This window comes from Budorcas taxicolor, chromosome 21, assembly GCF_023091745.1.
Source record: "Budorcas taxicolor isolate Tak-1 chromosome 21, Takin1.1, whole genome shotgun sequence".
NCBI classification, from domain to species: Eukaryota; Metazoa; Chordata; class Mammalia; order Artiodactyla; family Bovidae; genus Budorcas; species Budorcas taxicolor.
Window position 1 is genome coordinate 32,987,840 of NC_068930.1, and position 27,441 is coordinate 33,015,280.

At 48.9% G+C, this 27,441-nt stretch overlaps 1 protein-coding gene across 3 annotated transcripts in view; it reads left to right on the top strand.

Annotated features, from left to right (window-relative positions):
- Positions 1-27,441, top strand: part of PCSK6 (proprotein convertase subtilisin/kexin type 6) — a 171,833-nt gene that overhangs the window by 23,788 nt on the left and 120,604 nt on the right. The window contains exon 1 of one of the 3 annotated variants that reach the window (XM_052659405.1): positions 26,487-26,593. The exons of the other annotated variants lie outside the window; for them this stretch is intronic. The gene's annotated coding sequence lies outside the window, so the exon portion shown is untranslated. Of the gene's footprint in view, positions 1-26,486; positions 26,594-27,441 lie in introns of those variants that run through there. 3 annotated transcript variants of the gene reach the window in all.

Below are 27,441 nucleotides of genomic sequence, written 5' to 3' on the forward strand. Positions count from 1 at the left end.
CACAGAGAGTCGGACATGACTGAGCTACTTCACTTCACTTCATAGAGTTGTGCTACCATCACTATAATCAGGTCTAGAGCATTTCATCACCCCAAAAAGAAACCCCACACCCACTGGCTGCCACGCCCCATCATGCCCTGGCTGCTCCAGTCCTAAGCATCAGCTAATCTACTTTCTGTCTCTACAGAGTTGCTTACTCTGGACATTTCACATGATGGAATGATAGAGTGTGTGGTCTTTTTTGTGACTGACTTCCTTCCCTTAACACAATGGTCCCCAACCTTTTTGGCAGCAGGGACAGATTTCATGGGAGAGGAGGGGAGGGTGGTGTTGGGATGATTCTAGCACATCATTTATTGTGCACTTTGTTTCTACTATTACTACATTATGATATATAATGAAATGACTGTACCACTCACCATAGTGCAGAATCAGTGGGAGCCCTGAGCTTGTTCTCCTGCACCTGGATGGTCCCATCTGGGAGTGACAGGAAACAGTGACACCCCAAGTGTGTTGCCTATGTCTTCTCTGGAATCTCATGTTGGTTGCTGCCACTGCAGAAAACCTTGATTCACAAAGATGGGATACTGGAAATGGAAGCAGGGTTTTCAATCCTTTTGTGCAATCTCAGGCTATTCCACCTTGACTTTAATCCAGAATGTATGGAGATTTGAAGTTGTCTCAAACATACTCGTTAGGCCACCGTCATTTGTGATTTCAAGCAGTTGATCTTCTAATACAGATAAAGTCAGTTCATCTGGCTTATTCACAGATGGGTGGCAGATCCATGCATACTCAGTCTGGGGGTCTTTCATGGTTGGAAAATAAGGCTCAAACTCTTAGTCTCTTTAAAAATCTCTGCTACTGTTTGAAACAGAATGTGGAGAAACTGGAAAACTCATACACTGCTGTTCACTCGTCACCCCCATAATTCCAGTTTGGCTTTGAATGCAGTCACTTCATCTGCTGGCTTGAGCACAGTTGTCATTCTTCCCTGAAGTGATAGATTGAGTTGAGCAGGTTGAATATGTCACAGAAGTAAGTTTCGTGACCCATTCTGTGTCACTGAAATGTGCTGCCAGTGGGGCTGCTTTTCTAAAAGAAATCTTTTCACAGTGTAGAGACCCACATTCAGAAGCAACCTCTTTGATGCGAGTAGTGAAACCCAGAAGCCATTCAGTCATGGCAGCCACTCCATCCGAGCATATACAGACACAAAATGACCAATTCAGTGTTCCTGATATATGATCATTTAGAGGCTTAAATAGTTCTGCAGCTGTGGTGTTGACTGGCCACAAAAGTGCACATAACACAGTCTCCTGCACATCCTCCTGAAAATATCTCCCGCAGAAACAGGCACTAGCCTCACTGCCTCAGCTCCATCTCAGATCATCAGGTTTTAAGATTCTCATAAGAAGCAAGCAACCTAGATGCTTCACATGTGCAGTTCATAGTAGGCTCCATACTCCTGTAAGAATCTACTGCCACCACTGATCTGACAGGAGGCGGAGCTCAGGTGGTCATGCAAGTGATGGGGAGTGGCTGTAAATACAGACGAGGCTTCACTCGCTTGCTCGCTGCTCACCTCCTCCTGTGCAGCCTGCTCCTAACAGGCCACAGACAGGTACTAGTCCATGCCCTGAGAGTTGGAGACCCCTGCCGTAGCATGCTTTTAAAAAATCCTGAGAGAAAAACACAAAGACGTGAATTCAGCTGATCTGGCCTGTTTGGTGTTTCCCAGAGTGATCCAATTGGAGAGGCATCAGTTTCAAGGACAAGTAGGATGCTTGGAAACAAGTTCAGTTCTAATACGATCTCTGACCCCTCCTTTCATAAAAGAAACTTAGCAACCGATAGGTAATTTGCACATCTTGGCTATGTACCTTTTTGTAATTATTCTGTAGGGAGTGTTTGAAGGGAGCGAGGAGGTGAGGGTGGAAGTGTGCAGAGGGGAGGCAGGCGGGGACCACGCGAGGGACAGGCTGCGGCTCCGTTTTCTTTATTCGCTGCTACCGATGACTTCCCAGAACAGTTTGGAAACATTCACATTGCTTCTCTTTATCTTTCACATTGTTTTGCTGCTATTGGAGGATCAGATTTTTTTGTTTGTTTTACAATGACATATACTAGCCATGTTCTAGTTTGAATTTTCTCATAGGAAAAAAAAAAATGTATTACGGATACCTTTTTTTTGTAGGTTTTTTTTTTTAAAATGTGATCAATTTTGACTTAATGTGATTACTGCTCTATTCCAAAAAGGTTCCTGTTTCACAATACCTCAAGCTTCACTTAGCCATTTGCAGACCAGGCGGTCAGGCTCTGTCTGACCCACGGCCTCCTGCTTCGGCAGACAGACACATGGACGAGAACCCGAAAAAAGGGTTCCCCGACCCCTGGCCACTTTCACGAGGACCCCTGGGTGTGTTTCCTCTGCCCTGCACCTGTTATGCTGGACTCTCCACCTGACCTGAGATTGACCATCCAGTAGGTTTTTTACAGCTGTATCGTTCTCTTCGTATAGCTATGAAAACTGAATTGTTGTTGTTGCTGTTGGTGTAACAAGTGTGTCTTCATGTGCCACCGTGGTGCTGTGCTGTAGGACTTGGTCATTTGGCATGATTGCAATCGCTCCCAGACCGTGTCTCGGTTTGGGGTGCGTTATATGTGTTATATTAGTGTTCTGTTTGTGGTTCTGGTCATTATAGCAAAAAAAAAAGATTCATTCATTTGAGTATGTTCCAGTACTTTATTATTTTTATTTCCAAATAATATTCCAAATATTCCTCTGTTTGGATATACCAGTATCTGGATATTTTATTTGTCTGTTGGTTGATGGACATTGAGGTTCTTTTTGCCCTGCTTTTTTGTCTCTTGCTAGTGACGCTGCTGTGGACGTTTGTAAGTTTTGTGTGGAGCTATGCTTTTACTCCTTTAGGGGTATACAGAGGAGTGGAATTGCTGAGTCATGTGATAGCTCTCTCTGACCTATTGAGAGGCCACTGGATTGCTTTCTAAAGTAGCTCCATCACTTTACAGTCTCTCCAGCAGTGTATGAGTTTTCCAGTTTCTCCACATTCTCATCAACAGCACTTGCTATCATCCGTCTTCTGTACCCATTCTAGTGCTCTTGTGGTTTGGTTTGCATTTTCCTGATGGCCGATACTGTGGAGCATCCTTCCATGGGCTTTTGGCCTCTTGCATGTCTTCTTCAGAGAAATATCTGTTGAGATCCTTTGTCCATTTATAATTGTTTTGTCTTTTATTATTGCACATTTTAGACACAAGTCCCTTCCCAGGTATGTTATCTGCAAATACTTCCTCCCATTCTGTGGATTGTCTTTACATTTTCTTGGTGGTGCCCTTCGCAGTACAAAGATTTTTTTTCATCCATTCTTTCATTCTCTGTCTTTTAATTGGTATATTTAGGCCATTCACATTTAAAATCATTGCTGATATCATTGGCTTAATATCATTTGTTCTTCCTGCTTTTTATACCTTCTCTAATTATAATGGAGCGTCTTAATAATTCTGTTTTATTTCCTCACATAACACATCAATTATACTTTAAAGTATTTTTTTTAAAGATTTCCTTAGAGTTCACTATATATACTGTAAACTAGTTTATGTCCACCTTCAAATAGCCCTGTGCCACTTGAAAGGTAGTGTAGGCACCTTGTGATAGAATCTTCCCAGTTTCTCCTTCTTGCCCTGGTGATGCCAGTCTTCAGGGGGACTTCAAGAGCACTTCCTGTGCTCTTGTTGAAGAAGCCCCTCCATACCTGAGGTCAACAGTCTCTCCCATGCTATCCATCAGTGTCGCAGAGGGCAGCAGACGGCACTGTGGCCTTTCCTTTAGAATAGCCCCATCCCAGCACCCCAGAGCAGGTCAGGGCGTGTCATCATTCCCTGGCACATGTACTAGGCTCTGTGTTGTGGAGCTGGGAAGTGAGCCAGGAGGTCCCCCGGGGGCACTGGACACTGTCAGGCAGACCCAGTCCAATAACAGAATGTTGCCATCCCATCACCCCAGAGAGGTCCCTTGGGGGCACTGGACACACTTTCAGGTGGACCCACTCCTTGGACAGAATATAACAGAACACATGGAAGGTTATGTCAGTTCAAGGCAGATCCTGTGGGCCAGGGTGGTATTTCAGGGATGTGGGACCAGTGTGGATGCAGAGCTTGAGTCTGATGTCCACCGGGAGCTCTGGGTGTCCCCAGTGTACCCCAGCCTGAGAGAGGTCTGAGGGCGTGGGGTAAGGCCCTCACTCATGCCAGCTGCTCTTGTCCAGTCCTCCCCTGAAGGCAGCTCGTGTTCCTGTGCTCACCGCGCAGCTCTGGGTCTGGGCACTGAGATCCTGGGGACTCTACTGCATGGTGCACAGTGGCTCAGTGGGCTTCAGCTTCCACATGTCACAGGGCTGCCCCTCTTTTCCTGGGTTCACGCCACCTCTGTCATCACCTCACCCCCTCCTGGCCTCCGTCAGCTGTGCCTGCCACTGGCCTTGACTTCAGAATCCTTGGTTCCCACTGAGAGGTGGTGGGTGGAGCAGCCCCGTCACCTGCCAGACAGAGAGGACAGCTAGCTGGAGCCTGTAAGGGATGCCGCCCAGCCCCCAAGCACGCTCTTACCCCTTGGTGAGCAGTTTCCAGGAGACTGATCCCTTCACTTTTACCCACTGACACCAACAGCAGCAGGGACGACCCTTTTGGAGATGGAGATGAAAACCTCTGATACAGGCCTGGCGGTTGGATGTGTGAGCGCCCCCCCACTCCCTGGGGACCCAGTGTCCGTGAGTCTCGAGAGCCACTGCCCCATGGGTGTTCTTAGTTCCAGCACCCTGACCTCCCCAGCCATCAGCTTTGGTTCTCTCTGGATGCTGGTTGGCTGGTCTCAGCGACTGTAAGCACACCCTGCATGTCTGAGTTACCTGTTACAGGTCCCGGTGTGGGGAAAGCACTGTGTCGGTCTGTCTGGCCCTGCCTGGACGGTTTACATCCCCTCGGCTGCTCTCTCTGTGCAGGCTCTGCTGGTGCACAGTGACTCCTCCAGGGCAGCTCCGTGGCCTCCGGGGCCCATCTCATGGATGGGTGTGGGGGTGGGGGTGTGGGCTGGGTCCACAGGAGGAAGGGCCCCACTGTGAGGGACACAGGGACACACCCTTTGCTCACACTGGTGGGAGGGCTGCTTCAGTAGACAAGTGAAGTCAGGTCTAGTTGCGACCAGTATGTCTGACGGGCCCACTTCTTCCCACCACCTTTCCCAGTCGTTATTTCAAAGTGTTGTGCATTGTGATTTTTTTTCTTTCTTTTTGACTCTGGAACCTTAAAGTTGCACTCTGGGGTGCCGCAGTGGCCTGCTGGTTCCCTACGCGTGTTCTTAGTTACTGATTTATAGCTTTTAATTCCCCTCCTCCCTCCCTCCGCCACCGTGTGCTCTCTAAAGCCATAAGCAGAATCCACCCGACTTTACAGGCTTTGCAGTCACAGTTGTCAGGTTGCCAGGCACCTGTTCTCCCCAGGCCCCATGCACCTCCTGCACTTCATCCCATGTATCAGTATGTGTAATCATGGATGCTCTGGATTTGCGTGTAACCCAGTGCCGTGGATTACCCTGAGTCCTACACGTGCACACACCCAGTCCCAGCAAGGTGGTTGTCTCAGTACTCTAGGAGTGTATACATAGCCCAATCTCAGGATCCCCTTTTGAGGGACTATTTTAAGATCGCTTGCAGTAAGGACTGCTTTATGAGTCAGGATCTCAGCAGGAGAAATTAGGGTACTGGGAGGAGGGTAAATTGATAGACTCACCTTTCCCTAGGTGTAGGTGGAGTTCAGAGAAACCACCTGGGACTGTTAACAACAGAATTGCTTTTATCCCACGTCCCCAAAGGGATAGAGTGGGACGTCATGGAGCCTAGGAGGAGAGATGGCCTTGATCAGGTGCCTTGAGAAGAGCCACAACTTCCAGGGAGACACAGCAAGCTTGGGAGACCCTACAGGGAGAGCCAGGGGAGTAGCTCAGCCATGTTTACTCTCCTTCATCCCCTCTCTGCTCCCTTCCCAGGGTTTTCCAGGACCAAACCACACCCTCAGCCAGAGGGCGCAGAGCTTGCTGACACAGTCCTTGTTCCTGGAGCAGAGAGCCAGGTGGAAGAGGTTGGAAAGGAGATGTAGGGAGCTAAACAGAAGATATCTGACCCATTCCTGTAAGTTCTAAAAGCTTTGGTTTGATGTCTCACACTTAAATACTTACTCTGTCTTGAACTTGTTTTTGATGTGAAGAAGGGATTTAACTCCCTCCACCCAGTCCCATATATATTTCCAAGCACCGTCAGTTTCTAAGTCCCTCATTTTAATTGATGTTTCTGATAAATCAAGCTCAGTATTTGCATAGGTTTGTCTCCTTTCTGTTCCCTGGGTTAATTTGTCTGTCCCTGACCCAGTGCCTCATCATCTTTCTTGCTGAAGCCTTATAATAAAACTTTATGTCTTATCCTTTTCCAGGAGTATCTAGGCTATTCTTGGGCTGTTGGGTCTAACATGTTGGCTTTGAATCAATTTGACAAGTTCCACAAAACAAATAAATCCTGTTTGAAATTTGCCAGAACTTTTATATAATATATAAATCTGTTAGATGTGGTTGTTATATCTTTCTGATATGGGATCTTCCTGTCTGTGAACATGGTATGTCTGTTTATTTAAGTCTCCTTTAATGTCTATTAGCAGAGTTTTGTAACTTTCTATATATAAGACTTACATTCTTTTGTTCAGTGTATTGTTCAGTTCCTCAGTTGTGTCCGACTCTTTGCAACCCCATGGACTGCAGTACACCAGGCTTTCCTGTCCTTCACCATCTCTTGGAGCTTGCTCAAACTCATTTGCATTGAGTCAGTGATGCCATCCAACCATCTCATCCTCCGTCGTCCCCTTCTCCTCTTGTCTTCAGTCTTTCCCAGCATCAGGGTCTTTTCTAATGAGTTGACTCTTCACATCAGGTGGCCAAAGTATTGGAGCTTCAGCTTCAGCATCAATCCTTCCAATGAATATTCCGGGTTGATTTCCTTTTGGATTGACTGGTTGGATCTCCTTGCAGTCCAAGGGACTCTCAAGAGTCTTCTCCAACACCACAGTTCAAAAGCATCGGTTCTTCGGTGCTCAACCTTCTTTATGGTCCAACTTTCACATCCATATATGACTACTGGAAAAAAACCATAGCTTTAACTATATGGACCTTTGTTGGCAAAGTAATGTCTCTGCTTTTTAATATGCTGTCTAGGTTTGTCATTGCTTTTCTTCCAAGGAGCAAGTGTCTTTTTAATTTCATGGCTGCAGTCACCATCTGCAGTGATTTTGGAGCCCAAGAAAATAAAGTCTGTTACTATTTCCATTGTTTCTCATCTATTTGCCATGAAGTGATGGGACTGGATGCCATGATCTTAGTTTTGTGAATGTTGAGTTTTAAGCCAGCTTTTTCACTCTCTTTCACCCTCAGCAAGAGGCTCTTTGTTCCTCTTCACTTTCTGCCATAAACGTGGTGTTATCTGCATATCTGAGGTTATTGGTATTTCTCCTGGCAATGTTGATTCCAGCTTATGCTTCCTCCAGCCCAGCATTTCACATCATGTACTCTGCATATACGTTAAATAAGCAGACAATATACAGCCTTGATGTACTCCTTTCCAGTGTGGAACCAGTGCTTTGTTCCACGTCCAGTTCTAACTGTTGCTTTTCAGTTTTCTTAGGAGGCAGGTAAGGTGGTCTGGTATTCCTATCTCTTGAAGAATTTTCCACAGTTTGTTGTGATCCACAGAGTCAAAAGCTTTAGCATACTCAATGAAGCAGTAGATATTTTTTCTGGGATTCTCTTGCTTTTTCTATGATCCAACCAACGTTGGCAATTTGATCTCTGCTTCCTCTGCCTTTTCTAAATCCAGCTTGAACATCTGGAAGTTCTTGGCTCACGTACTGTTGAAGTCTGGCTTGAAGAATTTTGAGCATTACTTTGCTAGCATATGAGGTGAGTGCAGTTATGCGATAGTTTGAACATGCTTTGGCATTGCCCTTCTTTGGGATTGGAACGAAAACTGAACTTTTCCAGTCCTGTAGTCACTGCTGAGTTTTCTAAATTTGCTGGCACATTGAGTGTAGCAGTTTAACAGCATCATCCTTTAGGATCTGAAATAGCTTAACTGGAATTCCATCACCTCCAGTTGCTTTGTTTGTAGTGTTGCTTCCTAAGGCCTACTTGACTTTGCACTCCAAGATGTCTGGCTCTAGGTAAGTGATCACACCATTGTTCAGTGTATGGATACCTTAAATTTTCTCTATATAGGAATTGCACATTTTTTGTTAAATGTATGGTACCTTAAGTTTTCTAGCAGTTGTTGCTAAAAAAAAATCACCCGGTTGACTTTTTAAAAATACTGTTCTTATATCCAACCACCTTGCTGTAAACTCCTTTATTCTTTCTAGTAATTGGGAATGCTTTCAGTATTTCCCTGTTAAGATGGATATTTGCTGTTTGTTTTTATAGATAGCTTTTTACCAGGTTAAGGAATTTCCTTTCTCTTTCTAACTTGCTAAGAGCTTCTTATCATATGGGTGTTGAATTTTAGCAAAAGTTCTCCTGTATCTCCTTTAATCTTGTTCATGTAATGATTACATTTATTGATTTTCTAATGTTAAAATACCCTTGCATTTCTCAGATAATCTAAACATGGTCACAGTGGATTCTTTTGTTTATGCTTTGCTCAATTTGGCTTTCCAATATTCTAGTTAAAAGTTTGCTTCTGTATTCATAAAAAAAATGAACCCATGATATGTTCCTTTATTACTGTCCTTGTTTGGTTTTAATGTTAAAGATTTTCTGGCCTTATAAAATTTTATTCTTTTTCTGTTCTCTGGAAAAGTTTATGGTAGACTGAGATGATTCACACCTTGATTTTGGTAGAACTTACCCATAAAACTGTGTAGGCCTGTTTGTGTAATAGAAAACATTTTTTTAACTACTGCTCTGTTTCTTTAATGGAAAGTCTGACATCCAGGGACTTGCTTATATTATTTACATTTTCAAATTTGTTAGCTTAAGGTCATTCATAGTGCTTCTTTATTATTTTTTAATTCTCTGCTTTATTTGTAGTCATATGTTTCCTTTCATTTACGACATCACTTCTTTGTGTCTTCTCTCAGTTTTTCTTTGTTGATGTTGCTATGAGTTTGCCCTTCTTCCTAGATTTTAGCCTTGTTTATTCTCTTTATTATAAATTTATTTTCTCTTTTTGCAGAATTCTGCTCCTAACTTTATTATTTTCTCCTATGGTTTATTTATTTAGTTAAACAATGGTTTTAGTTAGACTCTTAATCTCATGAATTTTCAGTGTGTCTACTTCTAATATGAGCACCTAAGGTAATACATTTCCCTCCCACTGCCTTATTCACTGATGCTTATAAAGTTGTTGTATGTAGTATTTTCACTCATCCCGTTCTATGCATTTTAAAATCCCCATTATGATGTTTTCTTTGACCCGCGAGTCATAGGAACATGTTTGTTAATTTCTGAGTGTGTGGATTTTTTGACTCCCTCTTCACCTTACTGATGTTGCTCTTAATTCCACTGCCATCAGACACTGTGTTGTCTTGGAGATCAGTTTTTGGATGCTGTGGGGGACCTGCTTCTAGCCCTGGTCCTGGATCAGGTTTTGATAAGGTTCTGTGTGTCTGGAAAGAATGCTGTCCACTGTTGTTGGGGTGGAGTTTTGGGTCCTATGGACCCTCTGTCTCTGTTGCCTTTTTGTCCTGTTCTCTGGGGATTTTGCTGTGCCTCACAGCCTCTGCAGTCTGGGGCATGTCCAGGAGGAACAGGTTTGGGCTGGCCCCAGAGGATGAGGAGGATCCTGTCCGATGGAGGAGGAGGGCCTGGACGAGGGAGCAGCAGGGATAGCGGTGAGACAAGGCCACAGAGTGGTGCAGACTCTGAGGGAGGGCAGAGGGGAGCGGCCAGCACCAGAGAGTTTGGGCAAGGCCCTTCACAGAAGAGAGGCAGGGGAGAGTTGTCTGAGGGGTCAGAGGGGTCCACAGAAGGGAGGCAGCCAAGGGCTGAGCTGGGGGGATCTGGCTCTGGGGCGTGTGCTCTGGTTACTGGGACGCCTGGTAGTGCTCAGGGTCTCCTTAGGTGACAGCTTGACCATGCGGTCAGGGGGCTGGAAAGGCAGGAGTCACCAGAGGTAGGGTTCTGAGGGCAGTGATTGAAACAGCAGGCCCAGAGGACCAGGTGGGGCAGGTGGGCCAGTGACCAGGAGCATCCAGGTTGTGGTGGATGGGTGGGGAGAGCTGTGGTGAAGGAGGGATTTGGGTGTGGGGGCCTGGCAGGGGCATGGCCACTGTGGCTGGAATTGCAGGGTGTCTGGGAGAGATGAGGAGAGTTCTGAGGCCAGGGTGTCAGGAGGGTTGTTTATTAGGTCATCAAAGTCCTCTGTCAGTGGCACAGTGGTAAGAAGAGGGGGAACCCCGTGACGGTGGCCACCCCAGGAGCACAGGGGTGGTGGGTGGGTGGACCTGGGCCAGGGGAAAGCTCCCAGGAGTGTCCTGTCCTGGGAGGCTGCCCATGATCATACTGCTGACTGTCCAACTTCAGTGTTTCTGAGGTCAGAAGGAGAGCCGTGAACACTTAGGCTGGACACCACGACTGAGAAAACCAGGACACACTGCTGACTGGGGGCTCCCAGGCAAGTGGGAGCTTTCAACTGAGACTAAGACATGGTATACAGATACACCACATGGATGGAGGAGTGTTTTGTTTGTTTGTTTGAGGCTTTTTAAAAAAGTGATCACTTATGGTAAAATACATGCAACATAAAATGCGCCATTTTCACCATTTTTCAGTGGACATTTCAGTGGCATTGGGTATACTGACAGAGCTCCTCCTGTTGCAAAACTGAGAATCTGTGTCTGTTAAAACTAATAGGCCACCAGGAAATTCCCTCGTTTAAAAACAATAATAGGGATTCCCAAGGGTTCAGTGAGAGGACTTGGTAGGGGCTGCATGAGACTCTGTCCTTGTCACTGGGGACAAACACAGTAGAGCCTGCAGGGGCTCACTGTAGACTGCTGGGTCTGTTACTCATGGGGGGATGCCCTGAGAGGAGTAGCACTGTGAGAACGGAGCAGGGCAGGCCCTGGAAGTGGGGGTGGTCTCTAGAGGGGCCCAGGGGTGCATGCAGCCCCCTAGTTATATTTTATTTGATCTAGAATGGTTCCAGAAAATTGGAATAATTACTAACTAGTTACTAACATTTTAAACTTTGGGAGGTTCAGTTCAGTTCAGTTGCTCAGTCATGTCTGACTCTGCGACCCCATGAACCACAGCACGCCAGGCCTCCCTGTCCATCACCAACTCCTGGAGTCCACCCAAACCCATGTCCGTTGAATCGGTGATGCCATCCAACCATCTCATCCTCTGTCGTCCCCTTCTCCTCCTGCCCTCAATCTTTCCCAACATCAGGGTCTTTTCAAATGAGTCAGCTCTTCTCATCAGGTGGCCAGAGTATCGGAGTTTCAGCTTTAGCATCAGTCCTTCCAATGAACACCCAGGACTGATCTCCTTTAGGATGGACTGGTTGAATCTCCTAAGAGTCTTCTCCTACACCACAGTTCAAAAGCATCAATTCTTTGGTGCTCAGCTTTCTTTATAGTCCAACTCTCACATCCATACATGACCACTGGAAAAACTATAGCCTTGACTAGACGGACCTTTGTTGGCAAAGTAATGTCTCTGCTTTTTAATATGCTGTCTAGGTTGGTTATTTAAACATTGGGAGGAACTCTGCTCAATATTCTGTAGTAACCTAAATGGGAAAAGAATTTGAAAAAGAATAGATACATGTGTGTGTGGATGGTTATATCTGAATCGCTTTGCAGTACACCTCAAACTAATTAATACAGCATATAAATCAACTATACACCAATATAAAATAAAAATGTAAAAAATTAAATTTTGGGATATTTCAGATAGAAATTTGTTTCCAGCATCTCTTTTTAAATGAGTTTTATTATTACAAAGTTTATTATAAAATTTAAAAATTATTAAATAATTTTAAAAATTAAAAAGTTATTATAAACTATTATAAGAGTTGCATTTTAAAGTTAAACATTATACTTCAGCTTATTGGTAGGAGCAATAAATTCAGTACTACCTACTTTTTTATAATTTTTAATTTTTTAGTTGAAGTATATGAGGTACAGTCCACGGGATCACAATGAGTCGGACATGACTGAATGACTCAAAGACAACAACAGTAGTTAATTTACAATATTGTATTAGTTTCAGCTATACAGCAAGGTGATTCACTTTTAATATTTATATTATATATATATTACTTATAGCATAATAACACATGTATATATTCAGATTGTTTTCCTTTATAGTTTATTACAAGATATTGATAGAGTTCCCTGTGCAATGGTGCAGGTCCTTGTTATTTATCTATTTTGTATATAGTAGTGTGTATGTGTTGATCCCAAGGCCCTCTATCAGCTTCTCTTGAAAAATAGGAGAGCTGGTCCCTTCCCCACAGGGAGGCAAAGAGGGAGTGTGACCCAAAGGGTCATGTTAGATCCTGTCGGGTCTCAGGACAGATGCTCTCTGTGCCTCACCTTGGCTCTCTCTTCCCCAGTGAGGCTAGGCATCACCCTCCCAGAGGATTTGCCCATCATCCTCTGGGAGGGGCAGGTCCTCGCTGCTGATCTGGCTCTGGAAGAGAAGCTGCTGGGCCTGGGGCACAAGGATTCAGTCTCTGGGCACCCTGTTCCCACTCAGGGGATGTGCCATCTGTCTGCCAGTGAGAGTGTGGAGGTGCCAGTTCTCAGCTCCAGTGAGGGACCATAAATCAGACAGCACTGCACAGAACTAATGCGTGCACCTCACTCAGAGTTTGTCTTACAGACTTGGTCACATGAGTGATGACAGAGGCATGAATTCACCTCACAGAGCTGAAAAAAGTGACTCAGCCTAGAATCAATTGTATATTGCGACCTCATTCTCTGCACATGGATAAAAAAGGAACAAGAAGGAAGTCTCTCTCAGGGACTTGAAACGCCCTGAGGATGGCCAGATGGGCTGGGCAGTGCGGCCCCGGCGCAGGCCTGGCCAGTAGGCGGGGCACTCTTCACTCTGGCTTTGTTGGCTCTGTAGAGGTGGGAGTGTTTTCCCCATGGGGACCACTGATAAAGAAATATGTGTGTGTGTTTTTAATTGAAATTAAAGAGCAAATGGGATTTGTTATCTGGCTTTGTGACTGACTTTGTTGCAATCCCTTTTCCCTCCAAAGTGAGATGCATATTACTTCTTACAGAAATAATAGGGAAAAAGCTACCTGAACATAAGCCTGCCCTGTGTCAGGCCCTGGGCAGTTATCTCACATGTGTCCTGCTTCATTTATCCTCCTAGCAACCGTGGGGTGGGATGGGGGCTTAGGGAGGGGTGCTATCGTCCCCGCTGCCTAGTAAGGGAAATGACAGCAAAGAGAAATTAAGCAGCTTGCCTGGAGTCTCTTCAGTGAGATGGAGAACCTGGCCCTTAGATCCAGGCAGCCTGGCTCCAAGGCTGCAGTCACTGTGTGGAGTCTCCCTTGCCCTGAGTTCCATGCTAGGCGGTGACCAGAGTCCCTTTGCCGTCACTTCCCTGCCCTGGCCCCATCTTGCCCTGTTTTTCCTCGGAATCCTAGTGAAGAAGTTCTCCCCACTAGCAGGATACCAGCATGGGCCCCCTTTCTCTGTAGGAGCATTGGGCCGCCTGTTGCTCGGAGTCTGTGATCTGAGTGCTGGCCTTGCAGAAGAGCCTCCACTGGGTCTCCTTCGCTGTCCTGAGCTGCTCACTTCTGTGGATCTCCTCCCGGAGGCAGGTCCCAGACACCGTGACCCAGATTGAGACCTGCCTGGAGACTTGTGGGGAGAGTAGAGGTGTGAGTGGACAGGTATCCGGCAGCCACATGGGTGTCCTGGGCATAGTGAACACGGGGTGCTGTGGTGGGAGGGCATCCTCGGCCCTGCTCACGAGTCGCTGGCAGACAGTCGTGTGTTGACTTTGTGAATCGTGGGTGGAGGTGAGAGGGCAGACAGAACAGGGTGATCTGTTTCCTCTCTCTTTTCCTTTTACACACTGACTTCTTGCCTATAAATGAGTGCTTTTGAAGTTTTACTTTGAATATGAAAGTTCTGTTGGGATTTTTTTTATGGCCACACACTCCATAAACCATCATGTTAGCATGAAAGGGACCGAGAGACGCTGGTCCGGCACCTCCTCAGAGAGTGGAGTCCGACCAGGGCTGAGACGGGCGGCCCCACAGCCCGCAGCTGGAGATGCCGCAGCTGCATGGACAGTCACAGCACCACAGCAGAAGGCCCGATGGGGAGAGCAGCACGAGGCCCTGCTCTAGTTTATAAACCAGGACTGCTGTGTGGCTGGGAAAGGGCCCTCCAGGTGGGTGGTGTTGGAGCTGGGGCAGCTGCCCCCACAGGGGACCCTTCGCTGTGAGTCACAGGTGTGGGGTTGAGTCCTGAAGCCAAGCAACAGTGCATGGCTCTCTTCCTGTGTGCTTGGAGTGCACGCTGTGGAGTTTGGGCACTCGTGTGCTTTAGCTGAAGGCTTCCCTGGTGATTCAGAGGTAAAGAGCCCACCTGGAGTGCAGGAGACACAGGTTTGATCCCTGGGTTGGGAAGATCCCCTAGAGGATGGCATGGCAACCCCTCCAGTATTGTTGCCTGGAGAATCCCATGGACAGAGGAGCCCTGGCAGACTACATGAGCTTGCAGAGTCAGACACAACTGAAGTGACTGACGCACTCATGTGCTTGTACCGAAGGTTTCTGAGCTCTGTGAAATACAAGCCTCATGTCTGAGTGGGGGCAGCCCCCATACCCCCACGGCCAAGAGGCCAGCTTCCAGGATGGGCCTGGGTTGCGTGGTCCGCAGACCCCCAAGGACAGGCATCAGGAGTTAAGGGATATTGGATCAGGTGGACGTGGGCTGTCTCCATGGGCATGGCTTTCCCTCCCTGGTGTCTCTTTTCCCTTTAGGGGAACCACGTAATAGAGAGGGATGCAGGACTGGGATGAGCGGCCTGGAGCCCAGTTGGTAATCACAGCTGGGCAGTGTTGCTGGGCTCTGTCCTGTCCTGAGCGGGCTGCGCCTCCCCTCCTCGGGCCTCCAGTGCTGCTGTCCCTGGGGCTAGGGGTGCCCAGCACCCAGACTGACCCCGGAGAGAAGTCAGTTTTAGGACAGGTGGGACAGGAACGTAGAGGAGACATTTTTTCTGTAATTGCAGTAAAATACAAATAATAAAATTTACCATATTAGCCATTTTTAAGTGAACTGTTCAGTGACATCAAGTACACTCACATTGTGGTGCAACCATCACCCCCATCATTCCCAGAACATTCTCATCTTCCAGAAATGAAACTCGGTCCCTCCCCTGGCCCCTGACTCCCACTGTCGCTGTCTCTGTGATTGTGACTCGTCTGCTGCCCCCGTGGGTCACACAGGACTGTCCTGTGTGCGTCTTGTCTCACTGAGTGTCAAGTCCTCGAGGTTCAGCCATGCTGTCGCAGATGTCAGAGCTGCCTTCCTTTCTGAGACTGAGTGATCGTCCCTGTGGGCATGGGCTGCACCTTATTATCGCTCCATCCATCCATGGGCACTGGAGTTGCCTCCTTCTCTTGGCTCCTGTGAACGTTACTGTTCACATGTCTGTTGGAATCCCTGCTTTCTCTTCTTTGGGGTATTGAAGTGATGTATTTTTAAAGTGAATATTTTAAAGATTAATTTCTTCGAAACACTTTTTAATTTCCCTTAGGATAATTCCTCTCAAGTGAGAGTTTCAGATATTAAACTTTGAGTCTTAAACATTTCTCTCACAAGGACAGAAATCTTCTTTATCAAATCTTGTAGCCTTCTCACCCACCTCCGTCAGGTAACCCTAGGCTGCAGCTTGGTGCTGGCCCTTCTTTTTGGGGAGCTCGGGAGGGGGCCGGTAGGACCAGGTGGGCCTTCCGCAGTTTCTTTGCTCAGGGCATCCCAGCACTGACCATCCCTCAACCCCACACCACCCCGAGTGCTGTGTGGCCATTGTGCTGAAGGTTGCTGGTATCATCTTCTCCACTCACATGCCGAGGTGCTCTCTACTGAGAGCAGCGTGGGTGTGTCTGTCCCAGGCTGTCTTACCTAGAGATGGGACCCTCTGCGGTGAGGCTGTCCCCATATGTCTTCCATGCTCAGCAAAGAAAAGGCATGTGCTAGCATGAGGAGAGCCCAATCCCCTGTCACAAGGACCCTGGGCTACCTGCAGCGGCAAGTGGTTGCAGGCGGGCTGCATGATGGGGCTCACATTCACCAGTAGTTGCCAGTGAGGTGCTGGAAACTTGCAGGAGCTGAGGTTGGATTGGGATGCTGGCCTCCTTGTAAGAGTTCCAGGTCCCACTTCCAGTCAGGGTTCTCTCTCCCCCCTGGAGACCATGCACTGCAGAGCAGTTAGCAGGCAGCAGGGACATGGGGTGAACACAGCCTCACCCTCACCATCAAGTCAGCTTCATGGAGTTGGGCGGTGGTCGAGCTTAGAAATGGGATAAATGGCTAATTCCGGAAGTCATAAAGATACTTTTAAAGAGTAAAGCGTTTAAGATAAAAATCTTCAGAAAGGCCGTGCAGTTTTTCAGATGTCTCTCTGTGGATGTAAAAGGTGTAGTGTGATCTGTACATTAACCATCCTCATCTGAAACAGGACCGTTCAGCTTGGTGACTTCAGGGAAGAGAAAATGAAGTCTGTTAAGTAAAAATTAATGGTTTTTCAGGAATTTGTAGGAAGTCGAGCAGCTTAATGACATGCTTTGGGTGGATGCGTTTTGAAGAAAGCAATTTGAGCAGACTAGGAAATTGTGCAATAACCTTAACTTGGGTCAGAATTGTAATTACTGCAGTAACAGAGTGTCACTGTATGTCTCTGTGACCAAAATGGGAAGCAGGATTTTTTAAAAACGCTTTTAAAAGTAACAACAACTTGTCCATTCTGTCTCTCTCGACTTCCTTCATTATAAATACCAGGTAACCCAGTGCTGGCTAAATATAGGTTCAGTGGCCATCTCTGTTTATGACTTTCTTTAGGCGGAAGTTACCAGCACAAGGCCAGATTAATTTGGTGTGTAGGTTTTTATAGGCTCTAATTAGTTATGTTTTTCTTGAGCAGACCAACTGGGATCAGTAATATTATATAACTGAACTCTGACGCCCGAGACTTTCAAACACAGACGCCTCTCTCAGAGCTAGGGCCCCTGGGAGATGCGGACCCGGCGGCCCGGCGGCCAGCCCACTGCAGCTGTGAGCAGCCGGGCTCAGAACATCTGTTTCCAGCCAGGAGCAGCTCCGGGAGTGATAAACTGAATACTTTCTTGCAAAGTCAGAAGCCTCATCTGCAACCCATTGGTTTCTGCATCCTTGAGGTTTGACATGGCACAACTACTTATCAGCTGTCCCCTGAGGCAGATTCCACTGTGCTGGCCCAGGAGGAGATGGGGCAGCCAGGGACAGAGCAGAGTGTGCGCTTGACCAGTCTCCCTACCTCGCAGCTTGACAGCCCTGCACCTGCGTCTGAGTGTCTGAGGTCACGGCCATCGGAGGCCTGAGTGGGTGGTGGACCTTTGGAGCCATGGAATGTCATCTGGGGTGGACTCAGCACGCTCATCAATGACTTTGCTGCACAGCAGACTTGATGAATGACTCGGGGCCCTCCTCTTCTGTTCTCGAAGCTCTGCAGAAACCGCCAAGTCATCTCCTTTTCCTCCAGGAAGGCAGGGTGCGTCCCCCCTGGCAGCACCCCGGATCCCACCCACCTCACACCTGCCCTGCATAAACAGGGAGGTGACATGAAGCTAGCCATGCTTACACTTACGGGAAAAGCAGGACAGGAGGAGCTCTTCCTGTAAACACCCCGGCCCAGGCCTCTCTCCCCATCACACTCGGCCCCTGCCCCTTCTTCACTGGGCTTCGCAAGCTGTTGCTGCCCGCCCCCAACCCGTGGTCGCCTGGATGCTTCCTCTCCATGGAGCACCACCACCTGCCTTCCAGCCCTGTGACCCTAGGAATGGACATTAGAGGAGCCACCCTGGGCCTCACCCAGCCACTCAGCTGGTGGGTAGTCTTCCTGCATCCACAGCCTCAGGACTGTCCTGGGAAGGGGGCTAGAGAACCCAAAGGCCAGATGGCTGGGAGGCCCAAAGTCTTGGTCACCGCTGCACTGGACAGCTCTGTGTGTGTGAACAGGAAGATGTGTGTCCTTCCAGTGTGACTCAAGGTCTGTTCATTTCACCAAACATTTCTTAACCTCCTGCTGTGTACCAGATGCTGCCAGTGCCTGTGGGTTATACAGATGACAGTTCCTGCCTTCGAGGCACTTATCTTGGAGGAAGGGACAGAAGATGGGCTATAATGGGCACATGTAGGCACACTCGGCCCTGGGAGGTCCAGGAGGGCTTCCTGGAGGCCGTGACAGCTGAGGTGATGGTTAAAATCAGAGCAGGAGGTAGACTTGGTGTGAGATGGCTGGCGTGAGCAGGCTTGGGGGTGTGAAAGCAAGCAAGGGTCCCTCACACATGGCAACATCGCTAGAGAACAGGGGCGATGATGACAAGGCCAGGCCTGTGCCAGAGGGAGAGCTGACCTGGCTTGGTCGTGGAGATATGCGTGTACCCTGTGAGGGGCCCATGGGCTTCTGCTTCTCCAGGAGGCGGGGATGGCGGTGTGGTGGAGACTGTAATCGAGGTTAGGAGGCGTAGGGCCCTGCCCCATGGTGAGGGTGACAGGGAGCTGCCAGACTTGAGAACCCTTCAGGCTGTCACTCTTGGAGGGCTTAGTGAATATGCCTGGGAGGACGGTGGTACCTTCACCCAGAGGAGGGACTCCTCAGGAGGAGGGGGTCTGGTGAAGGTGAGGACAGCAAGGTGGTGCTGAGTTCAGGGTAATGCTCTGATTGTGGGGGTCAGCGCAGCCTTCCCAGCTCAGCATGCTGGGTGGGGCTGGGGGTCCGCTGGGGCCAGTGGGGAAGGGCCAGGCAAGAAGTGGAAGGGCCTTCTCCTAGGAAGAGCTGTCCTCGGGGTGGGGCACGACCCTCAGCTGTAGCTCAGTGCCTCCTGGAGGTGGTCCAGACCTCGACAACCAGGACCTCCATGTGGGGGCAGGCCCAGCCATAGTGAGTTTGCTCCTGTTTGCACGCCAGGCTTCCCTGTCATTCACTATCTCCCAGAGTTTGCTCAAATTCATGTTCATTGAGTCGGTGATGCTATCTAACCATCTCATCCTCTGTCATCCCCTTCTACCTTCAGTCTTTCACAACATCAGGGTCTTTTCCATTGAGTTGGCCCTTGTGTCGGGTGGCCAAAGTATTGGAGCTTCAGCATCAGTCCTTCCAGTGAGTACTCAAGGTTGATTTCCTATAGGATTGACTGGTTTGCTCTCTCTGCAGTCTGAGGGACACTTAGGAATCTTCTCTAGCACCACAGTTGGAAAGCATCAGTTTTTTTGGCACTCAGCCTTCTTTATGGTCCAACTCTCTCATCCATACATGACTACTGGAAAAAGCATAGCTTTGACTATACGGACCTTTGTCAGCAAAGTGATATGATGTCTTTGCTTTTTAGTATGCTGTCCAGGTTTGTCATAGCTTTCCTTGCAAGGAGCAAGCGTCTTCTGATTTCATGCCTGCAGTCACCAAATGTAAGTACACACAAATCTGAATGTACAACATGCATGTATATATACACATTCTCACATCTGTGCACACATGCAGTCATAATGTACATATGTATGTACATAAATACACAGGAACCCATTTCTGTGCCTGTCCGTCCACAGACACACCCATCAGAGGTGTGCATGGGCCACAGTGGTCTCTCTCCAGGTTCCTGCACTGGTAGGAAGGAGAGAGAGCCCCACGAGGCCCTGGGCTGCTGGGACCAGGTGGGGTGAGTGGGGTCACCATGGCAACAGTGCTGCAGCTATGTCCAGAGGCAGAAGGGTGATGGTTAAGGACGTGAACTTGGATCCACCTCCTGACTGTGCTGCGTGCAGTAAGGAGGCGGTTCTGAACCACTCAGAACCTCCGTCTCCCCATCTACACCATGAAAGTGAAGATGGCACCTGCCTTGTAAGGCTTCTGTGAGGCTCAGGTTGTGTTGTTTCAGCTGGAGGCCTGGGAAAGGGGGCCGCCCTGTTCTGAACCAGGAGCCCCAACAAAAATCAGGGACCTTGGGAGCTGCACAGAGAAGGAGAAGATAGGACTTGCTGTTCCCTGCTCTTTTTGTGCCTGTTTTCCATCTGTATTTTGCACTGAGGGCATGTGGAACTAGGTTTCTAAAGTGCCTCATGGAGGGTCCCGGTTGGGAACCACATCCAGCTCTTCACTGTGGGTTCTTTGATCCCGTTTCTTCCAGTGTTCTGGCTTAGAATACTTAGCTAGGGTTTTAATGATGTTACCAATTTTATCAACTAAAGGTCCATCTAGTCAAGGCTATGGTTTTTCCAGTAGTTATGTATGGATGTGAGAGTTGGACTGTGAAGAAAGCTGAGCACCAAAGAATTGATGCTTTTGAACTGTGGTGTTGGAGAAGACTCTTGAGAGTCCCTTGGACTGCAAGGAGATCCAACCAGTCCATTCTGAAGGAGATCAGCCCTGGGATTTCTTTGGAAGGACTGATACTGAAGCTGAAACTCCAGTACTTTGGCCATCTCATGCGAAGAGTTGACTCATTGGAAAAGACTCTGATGCTGGGAGGGATTGGGGGCAGGAGGAGAAGGGGACGACAGAGGATGAGATGGCTGGATGGCATCACTGACTTGATGAACGTGAATCTGAGTGAACTCCGGGAGATGGTGATGAACAGGGAGGCCTGGCGTGCTGCAATTCATGGGGTCGCAAAGAGTCGGACACGACTGAGCGACTGAACTGAACTGAACTGAATGTGTATAATTACATACCAGTGTTGAGTGAAAAGACGTGGGCCTCACATACTCAGTGGATTGTTCATTTTCTGGTGGGTGCGGTAGGCTAAGAGAACATCTCTGATTAACCCATCATGGAAATAACATAGATGAGAAAGAGAAAAGCATTTACATTTACAAAAATTTTATGTTGTGACAGACACCTACCCACCCCTGCCAGATTAAAAAAAAAACTTAACAAAAAACACCTCACAGACTGGAAATTGGATTCACTGAGGCAGAGTGGATTGAGGTTCTGGGGGCTCAGTGCTGGCAAGGGCTAGTTGGCAGCTGGAGAGAATAAGAGAGGGAGAAGACTGCCTGGGCACTTGGGCAGCAGGGTTCTGCAGCAGCCACCGCCCCCATGTCAGTCGAGCAGGTGGCTCAGCCACTGGCCAGGGAGGTGGTGTGCAGAGCATGGGCAGGCGTGGCAGCCGGGGCACAGTGTCCGGGATGGCGGCACTGTGGAGCTGGGACAAGTGCCCATGTTAATGTCAGTGCAGAAATCAAGTGAAAATAAGGGCCTCTTCTTACCCGTGGGGTTGCCCTGCATTTAAGGTGTCCTTTGTGCCCCCTGCCCATGCCACTTCTCTGTCTGTTCTTCTGACTCCCCCTCTTGTTGGTCTGACCGTGAGGCTGTACCAGCAGTGCCGCAGTGACCCTGAGCCCTAACCCATGTGCCTGTGTGTCATTCAGTGTGAGGTTGTTGCCTGTTTGTCTGGGCACAGTGGGGAGAGTCTGAATGTAATGCTGGGCTTAGCCTCCTCGGCTTCAATTTTCCCATCTGTGAAGTGGGGCCATCTCTGTGGCTCCTCCCTGACCCCTGCCTGTGAGGCCAGGGGCAGTCAGCTGTCCATGTGTTTACCCCAGCCAGTGGCCACATCCCCAGTGTCTTGCCCTCCCATCCTCCTATTTTATGAAGGCCCTGGCGAGCTTGAGGGACAGTGCCCTGACGGGGAGGCCGTAATCCGGGTGGGGAAGGTCACTGCGTAGGGGGGCGAGGTGCGAGTCAAGGGGCAGGAAACAGCCACATGGTGAATGCCGCATCCTCCACGCTGGGCCACGTCCCACTTCAGGCAGGGACATGAAGGGAAGCAGAGCTTCCCGCTCTGCTGGCTCTTGATCCTTTCTGACCTTCTTTCCATCGCGGAAACCTCATACTCCTAACCAGTCCTGATGCTGGGGAGCGCGAGTCAGATGGGAGTGACCAGGTCACTGGACAAGGATGGGGCCTGGAGAGGAGGCAGCTCCGTGGCTCGATAAGATGTTGAAGGCGCTGACCTCCTAAGCCGAACCCCTCAGTGTGAGGACTGGTGGTCTGGTCTCAGACTGGTGGACCCCAACCCCAGACACACCCTGCAGCAAATGCTAGAGTTTTAGGTTGGTAGGCCTTCTCTGTAAGCTCCACACATGGCCTGTTCTAGGCGAGGGGGGAACGGGTCCCTGTGGCAGCCACTGGGCTTGGCATCATGGTGTGGGGGCAGCTGTGGGCAGGATCCCCAGGGAAGCTTTACTTACAGAAACAGGAGCTGTGTGTACATCGTAGGATGGAAAGCAGGGTCACCAACAGACACGGCACACTGCACTCAGGAGGTAGAAGCAGCCCAAGTGCCCATCATTGGGCTAATAGGCAAGCGATGATGGTGTATGCCCACCATAGAGTGTGGTTCAGCCTGGAAGATGGAGGGAGTTCTGACACCTGTGGCAACTGGGGTGAACCTGGACATCATGTAAGGGCAGCAAACCCGTCACAGAAGGGCCAGTGGTTCCCCTGAGACAGCCAGAGTTGTCAGGTTCACAGAGACAGAGCAGATATTCTGTGCCCTGTCTGCTCTCTGTTTGCCTGTTTGCAAACCTTTCATCTCGAGGAAGGATGGTTTCTGCTCTCCATGCCCACACACTGCTCCAGGAGGGCCCAGAGGGTGGGAGTTCACGTATAATGGGGGCAGGGTTTCAGTTTGGGAAGATGAGAAGGTTCCCAAGATGATGATGGTGATGATTGCATGACAGTGTGAATGTGCCTGGTGTCCTGAACTATAGATACTTAAACACTGTGACAGCGGTAAACGTTATGTCTGTTCTGTGTGCTGAGTCACTTTAGTCGTGTCCAACTCTTTGCAACCCCATGGACTGTAGCCCACCAGGCTCCTCTGTCCATGGAATTCTCCAGGCAAGAATACTGGAGTGGGTCGCCATTTCCTCCTCCAGGGGGTCTTCCCAACCCAGGGATCGAACCTGTGTTTCTTACGTCTCCCACATTGGCAGGTGGGTTCTTTACCAGCAGCACCACCTGGAAAGCCCTCTGTCTGTTTTGCCACAATTTAAAAAGCTAACACAATAAGCAGGAGATAGATCATTTGCCTGTGGTCCGTCCTTTGCCCACTGCCACTCTTGAGTGGGTCGAGACGTGGTTGACCACACGGCGTGTCCTTGGGCTTCAGGATGTCATGTCCATCCAGGTGAGGGTGGTGCCAGGGCCTCTCCCAGTATCACGACTCCCTCCTCAGCATCTGGCCCTGCCTCCTCCCTCCTTCCTCTTCCTGCCTTCACAGTCTCTCCAGGGTCAGGCAGCCCTCTGTCCCATGCCCTGTCTGCCCTCTGTTTGCCTGTTCGCAAATCTTTCATCTCAAGGAAGGATGGGTTCTGCTCTGTTCACAAATCTTTCATCTCAAGGAAGGACGAGTTCTGCTCCCCATGCCTGCACTCTGCTCCAGGAGGGCCCAGAGGGTATACAGATGCACACAGAACCCTGGGAGGATCTGGGTGGCAACTGTCAGAGTTCCCAATAGCCAGTGACCTGACTCACTCCCCTTTTTCCTGAATCAGATTCCAGCTTCTGCACCTGGCGTTGTCAGGATGGGAGGGTGTCCTTGACTAGTGTCCCCTTCTCCCCTGCACCTTACCCAGACCTTTATTGTCCATACTGGGCTGCAGATAAGTTCCCAAAACAGATGTGGCATTGCCCTGGGGCAGTTTGTCTGGTCAGCACCATGGGAGCCATCTGTTCTTCCCTGGAATTGCTCAATGGAAATGACTTTCCTCAGTGCAGACCCTTTGAGCCCTGCTGAGAGTGGAGCTGGACAGGGGCAGCGTCACGGGCCTGCATAGCCTGGGGACTGGGAGAGATTGCAGAGAGGCTGGGCTGCTCTAGGGCCAGGTGCTGCCCTGAGTGGCATCCAGGGCTACCGTGACACGGGCCTACTTAGGATCTATGAGTGCATGCTCAGTCGTGTCTGCCTCTTTGTGACCCTGTGAACTTTGTGACCCCATGGACTATAATTCACCAGGCTCCTCTGTCAGTGGAATTTTCCAGGCAAGAATACTTGAGTGGTTGCCATTTCCTCCTCCAGGGGATCTTCCCAAACCAGGGATCTAAAGTGCGTCTCTTGTGTGTCCTACATTGACAGGTGAATTCTTTACCACCTTTCTACCTGAGAAGCCCAGTGCTTAGAGTTGGCTCTGAAATTAATCCCTCCCCTTGCCAGCACATTGGATTCAGCTCTTAGTTTCTCCATGTCCTGAGTGGAAATTGATTTGAACACCTGGAGTTAGAAGACCGAAAGTTGTGATACATCTCCCAGGGATGGTAGCCACTTATAAGCAAACGTGGATTAAACATTCAGTTCAGTTCAGTTCAGTTCAGTCGCTCAGTCATATCCGACTCTTTGCGACCCCATGAATTGCAGCACGCCAGGCCTCCCTGTCCATCACCATCTCCCGGAGTTCACTCAAACTCACATCCATCGAGTCGGTGATGCCATCCAGCCATCTCATCCTTTGTCGTCCCCTTTTCCTCCTGCCCCCAATCCCTCCCAGCATCAGAGTCTTTTCCAATGAGTCAACTCTTCGCATGAGGTGGCCAAAGTACTGGAGTTTCAGCTTTAGCATCATTTCTTCCAAAGAACACCCAGGGCTGATCTCCTTTAGAATGGACTGGTTGGATTTCCTTGCAGTCCAAGGAACTCTCAAGAATCTTCTCCAGCACCTCAGTTCAAAATCATCAATTCTTTGGCACTCAGCTTTCTTCAAAGTCCAACTCTCATATCCATACATGACCACAGGAAAAACCATAGCCTTGACTAGATGGATCTTTGTTGGCAAAGTAATGTCTCTGCTTAAACACTGCTGTACGTTAAAGCTGCATTATTGTTAAATAACAGCTTGGCTTGCTCTAGGAGGAACCCTTTGACAGACGTAACAATTAACTTCAGTGAAGAAGTGAGTGGTGAACTGTAGGAGGAGAAATAAGAGTGCTTCTGTGCAAAACAGGGAAGAAATAATGAGGTTTATGATGGTTGAAAAATGCTTGAAGTAGAAAATGAACCAAGAGTCATAATTGCAGAAAACCAAGTATAGAGCACTTTCTGCCTGGCAGGTGCTTCGCTGGCTCTTCATATATGAAGAGCTGTGCCTGACTCTGTATGTGTATGTGTGTGTGTATTGTTGCTGTTTAGTCACTCAGTGGTGTCCAACTCTTTGTGACCCTACAGACCGTAGCCCGCCGGGCTCCTCTGTCCATAGGATTCTCCAGGCAAGAATGCTGGAATAGGTTGCCATTTCCTTCTCCAGGGGATCTTCCTGACCCAGGGACTGAACCCAGATCTCCTGCATGGGCAGGCGGATGCTTCACCACTGAGCCTCCAGGGAAGTTCGTGTGTGATGTATGTGTGAGTGGTGTGTGTGTATGTGTGTGGTGTGTGTGGGGTGTGTGTGTGTGTGGTGTATGTGTGATGTGTGTGTATGTGTGGTGTATGTGTGGCATGAGCATGCAGTGTATGTGTAGTGTGTGTGTGATGTATGTGATGTATGTATGTGTGTGTGGTGTGTGTGTATGTGTGTGTGTGGTGTGTGTGTATAAGTGGTGTGTGCTGTGTGTATGTGTGCTGTGTATGTATGCATGTATGTATGTGTGTATAGTGAGGGGAGAGAGGAGAGGGACTGTCTTGGAACAAACCTTGAAGATAGTAGTTACTGTTTTCACAAGGAGACTAAGAGAAGGTCTGAAGCCTAGATTCCGCAGCAGGTAAAGCTGAGTCAGGGTGTATCCCAGGCCCAGGGAGGGATTGAAGGAGCCTTGGAGAGGAGCCAGGGTGAGAATTCCAGCTCCTAACACAGCCAGGATTTCCTGAACAGCAACTGTGTTGAAGGCACCAAATGAGGCAGACACCATATAGACTCTAACTGGCTGACCTTCACAGCCGTCATGGTGTTCACTGTTCTGTGCTTGAAAACAACTGAAACACCCTGGAGCAAGCTTGAGCAAACAAGGAGGTTCTTCATTTCAAGGCCAAGTGGTGTCTCTGGAAACTGAAAAGCAGGATGCAGTCGGACTGCTGGGTTCTGGGTATGAGGGTAAAGGGTACAGTCAGGCAGGCTCTCTCTGTAGACACCTGCTCAGTCTTCTTGTGGAAAGACGTGGAAATGGCTGCTCAGCATCTCCATGTCCCTTTAGGTCTCCGCCTGGTCCCATCCACTGCACTGGACAGATGCAGTGTCTATGAGCAGGAAGAGGGGCAGCGGAAGGTCATGGTGAATTGGGTGGACATTAGTCCTGCTTAAACAAGTTCCTGAGGTATGTAGTTTTATCCCCACTGTACATGTAAGGAACTGAGGTTTGCAGGAGGGGAATCTTGCTCAGGATCACAGGATCGTGCGCGGTGAAGAGAGTGGACAAGGTTAGGATGAGGCCGGTCTGGCTGAAACCAGGCTTGTCACCATGACCTCTGACTGCTGCAGAGGACAGTCTGTCTTAAGTCCACCCTCTCGTCAGGAGCTGGAAGAGAAACTAGGATGGTTCCGCCTGAGGAGGGCAGCCCCAGAGTCTGTGTAGCATTTGTTCCATCTTCAGGACAAGGCTCTGCTCAGGGGTCATGCCCAGCCAGCTGTTTCCAGCAGCCAGTGGAATTTAGGAGGAGAGGCAGGCCTCCTGAGCACAGTGTCCTGATGCTCCAGGGTTGTGAGACATGAGGCAGGTCAGGGCTGGGATGGCGGGAGGAGGCGCAGGAGCAGCCTGCCATGTCCCCTCCAGCCCTCAAGCTGAAATCCACCCTGATAGACCGCCGCTGGCCGAGAGCCCGGACACCCTGGGACTCGGGTGTTCTCAGCTGACCTTTCCACAGTCCCCAAGCAGATGAGGCTGCATGTTTGCCTTGGCTCCTTGCTGTTCTTGGGAGCGGACGTTCATTCTTAGATGTCTCAGTTTACCCGGGGGGCAGAGAGCATGGAGTTTGTTTATAAATGAGTGTTTGGTGTAGACTTAGACCTGACTTGACACGAACTGAGCTGCTTCAGGGATGCTTAACCCAAAATGAACATGAATTCTTGTCTAAAATAATTTGGCCATGGTAATAACAAACTTTAAATGATACGAACTCACTGCAAGATCTGGGGAGCATGTACTTCTCAGGAAATACCACCTAG